The sequence below is a fragment of the Delphinus delphis genome, chromosome 18 (genome assembly GCF_949987515.2).
Source record: "Delphinus delphis chromosome 18, mDelDel1.2, whole genome shotgun sequence".
Lineage (NCBI taxonomy): Eukaryota > Metazoa > Chordata > Mammalia > Artiodactyla > Delphinidae > Delphinus > Delphinus delphis.
In genome coordinates, this window is record NC_082700.1 from 49,654,575 (window position 1) to 49,664,756 (window position 10,182).

The following is a 10,182-nucleotide window of genomic DNA, read 5'->3' on the forward strand; positions in this document are numbered from 1 at the left end:
AAATAATACTCAACATAGGCAACAATAAGGGAAAGATGCTTTCTCATATTCTGCTGTTAGAACTCTAAATTTGTAAATTTGCCCTGGAGGACAATTCTTGTTTTTATATCAAGAGAAAACTTAAAAGTTCAGAACATATTTGATCCAACATTCCTCCTCTGGAAATTTATCGTAAGGATACATACAAATACTTACCTAATCATGATGATCATACATTAAAACAACCTACATATTAATAAGAGTTTGAATAATTAAATCACTAAGTCCTTTCCATAAAAAATGATATAAAAGAATATTTTACAAGATTAATATATGATCAGACAAAAAGTGAGTCATAAAGCAGAACATACACTAAAATCCCACTTTTGGTAAATATATATGCACAGAAAAAAGAGTGGATGCATATATGTGGAATCTGAAAAAATTGGTACAGACAATCTTATTTACAAAGCAGAAACAGAGACACAGACTTAGAGAACAAATATATGGTTACTGAGAGGGAAGGGTGGCGGATGGGATGAATTGGGAGATTGGGATTGACATATATACACTATTGATACTATGTATAAAATAGATAACTAATGAGAACCTACTGTATAGCACAGGGAACTCTACTCAATGCTCTGTGGTGACCTAAATGAGAAGGAAATCCAAAAAAGAGGGGATATATGTATACATATAGCTGATTCACTTTGCTGTACGTTATAACCTAACACAATATTGTAAAGCAACTATACTCCAATAAAATTTAGAATAAAATAAAATTAAATTAAAAAAGAGTGGAACTTGACAACAAACTCTTGGCAGTGATTATCTGGGTGAAGGAGCACTTTCTCCTATTGGACTATAACTTCCTGTTATATTTTATAACTTTAATTTGTATTCCTTATATAATTAAGGCAAATGCATAAGAGCAAAGAAAAAAGACTAAAAATCTATATGACAAAATATTAATAGTTGAGATGCAATCTTTGCCTACGTGTATTTTCAACATTTATAACAATGAATATCTACTACTATTATAACAAAAAATACCCCAAGTAATTTTAGTGTTTTTTTTGTTTTGTTTTGTTTTTTTGTGGTACGCGGGCCTCTCACCACTGTGGCCTCTCCCATTGCGAAACACAGGCTCCGGACGCGCAGGCTCAGCAGCCATGGCTCACGGGCCCAGCCGCTCCGCGGCATGTGGGATCTCCCCGGACCGGGGCACGAACCCGTGTTCCCTGCATCGGCAGGCAGACTCTCAACCACTGCGCCACCAGGGAAGCCCCCAAAATTATTTTTAAAAACAACTGCAAATAAAAACTTTAAGCATTAACACAAGCCGACTTCAGCTTGAGAGGAAGAATCTGACCTTCCACTGCTGACAGTCTGTATGGGTTTTGAGAAGTGTCCTTGCCATTATGTGTAGCTTTGAGACCTCATAGCAGAAACCACTTGGACCTTTGTTCTACTTAGATATCTCCATTTTCTTTTGTGATGTTTCATTCTGCATTTAGAAGCAAAGGGAATTTTAACAACTTTGTGTCCTCTGTTTTTTCACTCATATTTTTAATTGATCATTTTCCCACATTCAATTGCCCTAGTTCTTGTCAACCCATACCCTATAAGCATCAAGCAATACTCTGATTACGTTGTGTCTGCAAATTTTCAGGTACCATTTAATACAGGAAATCCATCAGAGTATTCCCCTTGAAATTTCACATTCAGAAAAGGAGGAAGCTCTTTCAGGACTTCCAAACCTATCATCTTGAGGTACCAAAAGTATGCCAACTGAGAAAAGTTAACTGTCCATCAACCGTAGTCCGAGAATGCTGCTTATATACAAAGTTAACACCCCCTCCCCCACTTCCTTCTGTGGAAGAGCAATGTGTAATTTCCTGCAGAGGTTACCTGAGAGATCTGCCTCTGGACTGGAAGAACCTCTGCAGCCTCAAACTGACATGCTCTTACAGGAAGTGGTAAATGTTCACTGGAGATATTTCACAGTCAGACCCAGGCATTGTCCAGATAGGTAAAAGGATATCTCAGGAAGAACTCCTGGGTTCACCCCAATACACACTTCTGGCCAGAGAGGCAGTGACATCACTCTCTACAACTCCCTGAGAGCAGACACTAAAACTTGTGCCCCATCATATCCTCAGCATTAGATGTACAGAAGTGTTTAATAATACTTACAGAGTAAGTGAATAAAAACATAAATGGATGAATGAATGAATGAATGAATGATGTTCCATGAAATTCTTCAGAGAGGGGAAATCTTTATACGAAAGAATTTTCATAGGATAAGATGTGGAATAAAAGCAAAAATTAAGACCCCATAACAGACAAATGACTGAAAACAGATTCTTTCTTAAGAATAAGTTTTAACAGATAAAAGGATGGAGATAGCACAAGGCCCCAAGCAGAAAAGGAAGAGGAGACTGTTAGAGGATGAATCTCCAGGAACACTGGAGGAAAACCTGGCCTACTTCAATGTTTACTGAAGACCATGGGGACCTTTCTACTGGTCCTTGCCATGGACCCACCAACCTCAGGGGTGTCTCAAGGATCTGCCCTCTTTGTTACCAAAGTTCTATCTTCCAAAATAGTTGACATAGAAGAGAAGATAGCCTCATTTCTGCAGAGAAGAAGCTGTTTCCTTCTCTTTTATCAGAAACTGAAATTATAAAATTCAAGGAGAGTTCCAGCTTCCCAAAGGAGTGAAAACAGAGCCATTGGGTGGGGCAAAAGCAGATTTAATCATTGTATCTGCTGCCTAACTCATTTCTGCTCCTCTCCTTCTTTACTCCTTGGTGATTAAAGATTAAAGATCCCATGGTGAATGTTCTGATAATATACTGCTATGTAATAAACTACTCTAAAACCTAGTGACTTAAAACCACCCCTATTTTATGGTATCTTATATTTATGTGGGTCAGAAATTCAGGCTCCACATAACGTCTGCTCTTTAAAAGACACTGCTAATATATCTGGTGAAGAACTTGTAACCAGAATATAGTAAAAACTCTGAAAACCCAATAATAAAAAAGCAAACAATCCAAGAAAAAGCAGGCAAAACATTGAAAGATGCTGCACCAGAGAAGATATATAAATGGCAAATAATCCCATGAAAAGATACGCGATACCATTAGTCATTAGGGTTCTGCAAATCAAAACCATGAGGAGATACTGCCACATAGTAATTTAAAGAGACTAAAAGAAGATTAGTAGTTTTCTGCCTGGAGACAGGAGCTGAAGGAAGGAAGAGGCGGTATCACAAAGGGACGCAAGCTAATTTGGGAAGTGACAGATACGTTCACTATCTTGACTGTGGTGATGGTTTCCCAGGGGTATACACAAATCAAAGCACATGAAGTTATTCAATTTAAATTTGTGCAGTTTACTGTGTGCCAATTGTACCTCAATACAGTTGTTTAAAAGAGAGAATGGAGAGAAGGAATCTTCCCTCCCACCTCTCATCCCACCATGAAAACCCAGAAATTTAGAACTTGTGGAGACATTAGTGTTAAAGAAATTTGAGGCTGATACTTTATGTTCCAAATGAGGAAATCACACCTCAGACAAAAGAGGTGATTTGCTTAAGGTCACACAGCTGTTGGCTACAGTTTCAAGCTCCTGTCTCTCTACTTCCTACTGATCTCTGCAAAAAGGCACCTCGTTTTACAACTGCAAAGGAAACACGCTCAAAGTGTTTCAGGATCAGTTAATCTGATTGAAAGTGTGATTTAAAAGTAGACTAACATAGGTACTAATTTAATTGAAGGACATCTAAGACTCTGATTTAAAAAAGCCACAATCTTTCTGGCCTAAAGAACTTGAGGATAGAGTTTGGAATAATCACAGGCCCTGGAAAGTGAGTGGGGGAATCCTGGAAAGGTGACAGCTAGAAAAGGAGGATCCCAAATTTTATTTATAAATTCCACCCAAATCTCTGTTTAATTCCTGAGCCAGGCATGCATAAAACAGTCAAACAGAAGATAGAAGAACTAAACTGATATTGGAGTTGCTGCCTAAGATATAAAGTTGGCAGTTTCAGCCCATTCATTTAATTGCCTGCTAAAACAATACAATCAACACTCTTCAGTAGAATACAACAGAATCCAGAGACTCTAACATAATATTCAGGATACAATCCAAAATTACTAGACATATTAAAAATAGCAAAATGTAATCCATTTTCAACAGAAAAGATAATCAACAGAGACTGACTCCAAGATGGCCCAGATGTTAGAATTAGCAGACAGGAATCACTATTACAGCTACGTTCAATGATGTAAAGAATGATGTGGCTTAATGTAAACGCAACTATTGAGGTATTCTTCTCTTAGTCTACTATCAGACACTGAGTAATAGCTTACTGTTTTCTGGAAACTATACTGACTTCTGTGGGATATCTTTTCCATCCCTCACCCAAAGGGATTTCTGATCCCAATACTCCACTCTTCCAGCCACAGGTAGGTCCAGGCAGGGGTTACATGATCCAAACCATGTGAACCTAAGTCTCTCCATAGGATTTTCATACTGAGATTTGGGATGGAGATTCTGAGATGAAAGACTTGAAAGCCATCTCCCACACAATGGGGAGAAAGTTGATCTCCAGTAGAAGTAAAGTAGATGCAGCTTCCCTAAGAAAGAAGTCACATAAAAAATCTTGGCAACATTTGAATACTGGTTCCAGTTGATCCTGAGTCCAGCTATATCCACTGCTTACATGAGATAACAAATTCCCACATTTTCGTTTAATTTAGTTCAAATTGGAATTCTGATAACCAAAAACTAAGTGTTTTGTAAAATACAGACCTAAAGAACAGAGAAGATGTGTCAATGGAAGAAATCACAATGTCAAATAAGTAGTGCCAGAGAACTTTCAGGATAGAGAGTAGTTTCAGGGAGAGAGATACCAGAAAACACAATGAAGGGCTTGCTTAGCACTTGCACACAACCTCTTCTTTCCACTTCTACTTCACTTGAGATAAAACATTGAGAGAGGTAGACAGGAAGCAGCAGTAGGAACTGAAAAGTCTTTGGGAGGTTGCCAAGGAAACCATTCGTTCATTCATTACTAAAGACTTACCATGGTTGAAGGTGTATATGGGTTGCTAAGAATACAAGAAAGAAAAATAGACAGTTCCTCTCCTCATGGAGCTTCAGTCTTGTGCTGTGCTACTTTTGAGAAAGAATACTATTGCTATAGCATAACTTGAGGCCAAGGAAGATGTCAGCTTAACACACCAAAAATCACAAGCTGCTTCTGGCATGCAGAACCAGGTAAGAAGTTGCTGGTACATTGTCACAAAAAAAGAGAGAATTCCAGAAAGATCAGTGATCAACGAGCCCTATAAGCATGCTGATCCCATGACAGATCTTCATAAGGAAGAATAGATATGCCTCAATGTAGAGAAACACAAAGGAAGGAAATTAGGAGGATGTTGACATGCTAGGAGGCATGTTTCTCCAGGGATTCAACTCTCTAAGAAGCCATCTCCACTCTCCTCTCTACCAGGCTTGGAGGAGAGGAGTTGTCTATAGATGGGTGCACAGTGCCTTTAGTGTCAGCTGAGCTAAAGGTCACGGACAGTGCATGATTAGAACTTGGAGGTCTGAAAGCAGACTTCTCTAACAGTGTGAAGCGTCCTTCCTTCTCCACAGGAGAGTTGGAAACACTGATCACAGCCAAACAAAGCAGTTCTGTGACCTCATTTAACAAGTAAATGAAATCTCACGGCCATCCCAGGATGTCAGCTGTCATCCCAGCCATCACATTCTGCCTGGCAGGCTGGGAAATGAGGTGCAGAATAACATATTCAGCTTTTGCCGATGAGCGCTGGCTCTTAGGCTCATCAGTCAGCCCTGGTATACTCCAGAGTGTTCCTGGAGGGGCTTTCAGCACCAAAAGTGTTTTCTGAAGGCAAAATTCTGCACAAATGGAGGAGAGAGTACCTTGATTTTATTCAACTGTCAGATGGCTCAAGATCACCCAAGTTGTCTGTGTTGTTAACAAGCCCTGTCTCCTGTCAAGACTGTCTACCCAGGAGTATCCTCAGCAGTCCTCAAAGTCTGCAAACTCTAAAGCAGATCAAAGTGCATACGTGTGAATACACGTATGGGCAGCTGAAAACCAGATCTGAGCTACATCTGCCAAGCTGTCTGAGCAGGTCCTCAGTCAACAGGGGTTGTCTTTGGAGATGGGACATTTTTCTTGGATTGAGAGTCCTCTCAAGGACATTATATCAGGTGCACAATAAATATCTGTTGAATGGATCATGTTTCCAAGAACAGCTGAACATAGTTTTGTCTCAGCAGTTGGCTTAATGAGACTGAAGAGCAGTGAATGGGTGCTGAGCAGTAAAGCTTTGTCCAGGAATCAGGGAAGGCTTCCCTAACACAGTGGCCTGGAGGATGAGGAAAATGAACCCAAATTCAAGAGAGAGAGGATTAACCTTTGAGGCAAAGGGAATGTTATCTGAAGGCCTGGTGCATGTGGCTGGACCAGAGCAAGTGAGGAGTGATGAAATGAGGCTGGAGGGCAAGCCAGCTAGCCAAGACCAAAGACAAGGGCTAGGGAATGCAGCCCGTACCGGCGGCAGGGACTGCAAAGTTCAAGGCAAAGAGTTTGGGCACAGAAAGGGAGAAGAACTGGGGCCAATAATTCAATTCACCAGTGAAGACCACCACTACCACATTCTTTTAAGAATTAAAAAAAAAAAAGATAGAAGCAGGTTTTTAATTGTTTTGAAAATAACTACAGATTTAATAAAATGAAAATAGTGATGACCTCACTCTTCCTCTGGAATGCTAAGTACCAGGATAAATGGAACATGATATGGTAGGCTGAATAATAGCCTCCCCCCAAGAGGTCCCCATCCAAATTCCCACAACATGTGAATATGTTGTCTTACTAGGTAAAAGGGACTTTGCAGATGATGAGTTAAGGATTTTGAGAGGAGGTGATCCTAGATTATCCAAGTAGGCCCAGTGCAATCATAAGGGTCTTTATAAGAGAAAGGCAGGAAGATCAAATCAGAAAGAGATGAAATAATGGAAAAGCAGAGGTCAGAGAGGAGAGCAGATGTTATGGTGCTGGCTTGGAAGTTGGAGGAAGCAACCCTGAGTCAAAATGTGAGTGCCCTCTATAAGCTGGAAAAGGCAAGCAAACAGACTCTCCCCTAGAGCTTCCAAAAGGAACCAGCCCTGCTAACGCCTTTATGTTAGTCCATGAAATTGATTTCAGACTTCCAACTCCCAAAACTGTAAGATAACATATTGGTGTTGTTTTAAGCCACTGTCTGTGGCAATTTGTTAAAGGAGCAATAGGATACTAATATACATGGTCCAAAGAAATTTGAAGGGGAAAAGTTGTGCCTTAAATTTATTTACCTGCTAAGTTATTTTTAATGTATGAAGGAAATAGAAAAATACCATCAGGAAGTCAAGGGTTCAGTAAATATACTTATGTATAGCAATTTATTGATCAAATCTCTGTTTAGATAGTTTCAATGAATAATATCACTTCGTTTCATAATACCCGTTAGACACTACTTGAATTTTTGTGATCAATTTTTTGGTTGACTGTAATATGTCTTAAGTAATTTATCAAGAAAAAGCATGTGCATGTTATTTCAGAGTTCTTGTGTATCTAGGAAGATATGTTTATTGCTGTAGTACATAAGCATTAGCTTGGTTTGTTTTAAATTTTTAGGGCAAAATCTTTTGTTCATAAACATAGCTTTAGGTGTTTTCATGTTGAACAATAAGGAATAAAAATTAATCGAGCTTTGTGTTAAACCTCAGATCTTTATGAAAGATACAACAACAAGCAAAACATAAAATAATTCAGAATAGAGTTAGTTACGGTTACTGTCGGGCAAAATCAAGTGAAATCAATCAAATGGACAGACTTTTGGCATATCCAATTTTTAGAAGAGAATAAAACACAAATAAGACTATTAGGAAAGATATATGAGAGAGAGAGGGAGAGATTAACATTAATAAAGAAATATTTTTTATAATCACTATTAAAACTTTGCATTAAAAAAAATGGACAATATCTAGATAGAACTGTAATGCTCAAAACTTTTCTCAGGACCCCTTTAAACACTTAAAATGTATTGAGGAACCCAAAGTGCCTTTGTTTATGTTTGTCATACCTATTACTATTTACCATATTAGAAATTAAACTATTTATTTAATAATAAATTAATAGTCATATCTATTAGGAATTTTTTGAGTTAGGAATTGTTTTTCATTATTTTTTGTTAAAGAATAGTTGATTTACAAAACTAGGAATATTTAAAACACAAGAATATGGAAGCACGTTTCTCTCAGATATCAGAATAATGACATCATTACACATAATTTACTTTCTGGAAAACTCCATACACCCAGAAGAGAATGAGAATAAAAGAGCAAACAACAGCTTGGTTTTATTATGAAAATAATTTTGACCTCACAGTGCCCTAAAAAATATTTCAGACTGCACTTTGAAAATCAGTGGTCTAGTATAGACTACCAACTTACAACTGTGTAATGAAAATTATCAAAATTAATTCAAAGAAAGTTTAAAAATAAAAAAAGCAGAATAAACCAAATACCTACAAAGGACTTGAAAATGTTATCAAAGATTTAGGTACAAATAAGACTCCAACCTGAGGTGGGGCTAATATAAGTTGCATATAACATCCTAAAATAGAGCCCAAAATAAAAGAAGGAAACTAAAAATCAGTTTTATTAATGAAATTAGTGCAAAAATATTGAGTAAAATATTAGTAAGTTAGAGAGGTGGGTTAACAGTTAATAGTGGTGGTCAAGGATTGGTCTGGCCAAGCTCTGACATCAGTGCTTTTTCATGAAGCAAGGTCACCCCCTAACCCCTTTTGCCTGCAATGCTGCTGAACTTTTTGCTTTATCAATCCTTTTCCAGTTTTGTCATTTAAAGAGCTTTAAAATTTCTATCCTCTGTAAGAGTTATTCCTGTCTTTGCAGTAAAAGCAGGGAACAAAATTCTTGTATTGATAAAATATCTGAACCTATGTAAATGCTTAATGATGTACTAATTTCCTGTCTGAGTAGCTATAAGTTTGCACACTTTTCTTAAAAATTGTGTAAGAACGTAAGAGTATATTAAATTATTTACCCACACAAAGAATCGTTTTTCCCAGAAATTCAATGTTGACTTACTATTCATTTGATTCATATTGCTAATATATAGTACATTACATTAAGAAATTTAAAAATATTTCAATAAGTGTCAGAAAAACATTTGCTAATATTCACCATACTTATCACTGACTTTTTAAGAAAACTAAGAATAAAAGAATCTTTTTCAACATAATAAAGAATATCTAACTTATGCCAATAAACAACATAATACTGGATAGTAAAATACTAGAGTGATTTCCATTTAAATCAAAGAATCACATTAGAAAATCTTTAATCACCATTATCATTTTACATGGTTCCGAGAGATATTAGAAAGATATGGGACAAGAAGCAAAATTATACATTCAACTGCATAAAAAATTTTTAAAACCATGTATTAAGAAGACAAATTGAAAAGTAAACCATGAACTTGGAAAACATATATAACGATCTCTAATCAATCAATAAGAAAATTGCTTATGTGCAATATTAATTATCTATTACTGCATAACAAATAATCCCCAAATTTGGTGGCTTAAAATAGTAACCATTTAGTATTCCTCTCAGTCTCTGTGGGTCAGGAATTTGGGAATTCTAGGTTGGGTCTCACCTGAGGTCATAGTCAAACGCTGCAGTCACCTGGAGGTTGGCTGCGGCTGGAGGATCCCATTCACCCCTGGTTCACATACATGGTGCTGGCTGCTGGTGAGAGTCCTCACTTCCTCTCCTCAGGGACTGCTTGTGCATCTTCATGTCATGATGTCTGGTTACCTCCAGAGCAAGAGACCTAAGAGATCACGTCAGAAGCCACAAAGCTTTTTAATGACTTAATCTTGGAAGTCTTAGTCCATCAATAATCAGCTGGTCACATAGGCCAATCTTAATGTAAAAGGGAGATAGATGTTCAAGGGCCTGAATACCAGGATCACTGGGGGCCCTCTTGGAAAATAACAACTGCACACACCAATAGGAAAATGTGGCCAAAGACATTCGTGGACAGTTCATAGAACAATAAATACAAATGGCCAATTAATGTTTTAA

General features: G+C 37.5%; 1 long non-coding RNA gene across 1 annotated transcript in view; it reads right to left on the minus strand.

Annotated features, from left to right (window-relative positions):
* The window catches only part of LOC132413848 (uncharacterized), a 105,906-nt gene extending 95,975 nt beyond the window's left edge, over positions 1-9,931 (minus strand). Inside the window, exon 1 of the long non-coding RNA XR_009516831.1 lies at positions 9,752-9,931. This is a non-coding gene — a long non-coding RNA (uncharacterized lncRNA). The remainder of the gene's footprint in view (positions 1-9,751) is intronic.
* Positions 9,932-10,182: the final 251 nt, after the last annotated feature.